This window comes from Vespa mandarinia, chromosome 6 (genome assembly GCF_050613455.1).
Source record: "Vespa mandarinia isolate Hongniang chromosome 6, ASM5061345v1, whole genome shotgun sequence".
Lineage (NCBI taxonomy): Eukaryota > Metazoa > Arthropoda > Insecta > Hymenoptera > Vespidae > Vespa > Vespa mandarinia.
In genome coordinates, this window is record NC_140815.1 from 9,284,097 (window position 1) to 9,285,355 (window position 1,259).

The window sequence follows — 1,259 nt, forward strand, 5'->3', positions numbered from 1 at the left end:
TTGTTGATGTATGTGAAGGAAGTACTTCTTCAAATGTACTTCTTGTTATCTTCTGGTTATCCTTGTTGACAAGAATCAGTTTTTCATGACGAAAAAAAAATTGACCTAGCCTGTTTGAAAGTTACTTGGCAATATAAATAATTCATTTCTTCTAATACTACATATCTATTTAAACTGTGAAAAATTCTCGACATAATATATATATTCATGGTATGTTTTATGAATTTGGACTAATAAATTAGTATATTTAAAATCGTACAATTATTTGTAAATATTTATTTTCAAATGATATTTCGGGATTGCATCTAATTATCAGGCGCAAATTTCAAATGTGTAGTCATAGCTTATGAACGAGCAATAATAGCACTAATAAAGCGTCAAAATATTCGATGTAATTCACTGAAAAATTTTATCGAGTGTATCAGTCCAGTGACAGGAAATATGATAATAATTTTACAGAAATAGTGAATAGTCATAATAATAATAGTAATAATAATAATAATAATAATAATAATAATAATAACAACAACAATAATAATAATAATAATAATAATAATAATAACAACAACAACAATAATAATAATAATAATAATAAGCGGAAATAATAATCTAAAATTTCGAATTGTGACCTATCAAAGAAAAGAAAAAAGAAAAAAGAGGCTAACGCGTAGCGATGAGATATTTAATTATTCCTTTTTCCTGAACTTCCAATTTAATCGCCTTTATAAATAATCGTAATATAATATTGTGAAACTTCAAAATTGTGGAATGAATAAATTTTAACCATATTCTCCTACTCACGTAGTTACCGGTATAAAATTCAACGACCAATCATATCGTAGCCATCATGATTTATTATTCGCGCGCTAACAAAGCAAATGATTACCGTCGATACTAAAGATATTTTATTCGAATTATGCGCTAGGAATTACAGGTATTGAAGTTATATTCATTTATGAACAATACCATTACTCTTATAATATTTAAGTCATTATGTCCTACCTATCAACGAACGGCATAATTTGTTCATTTCTCATCTTTAAATCTTTAGTCTGCTAATTAATTTCTAATCTATAAGTTCCTTAAAACATTAATTATTTTTAACTTCAAAAATATCTTTCGTATAATATTTATTATTATTATTATTCTCAAGTTCTGTTATATCAACGGAATTACGACTTCATTTTAGTAGGAATGTACGTTTGCATCAATGTACCGTCAGATAGCGCCTTATTCGACGAAATTTTCCTTCCATTGAA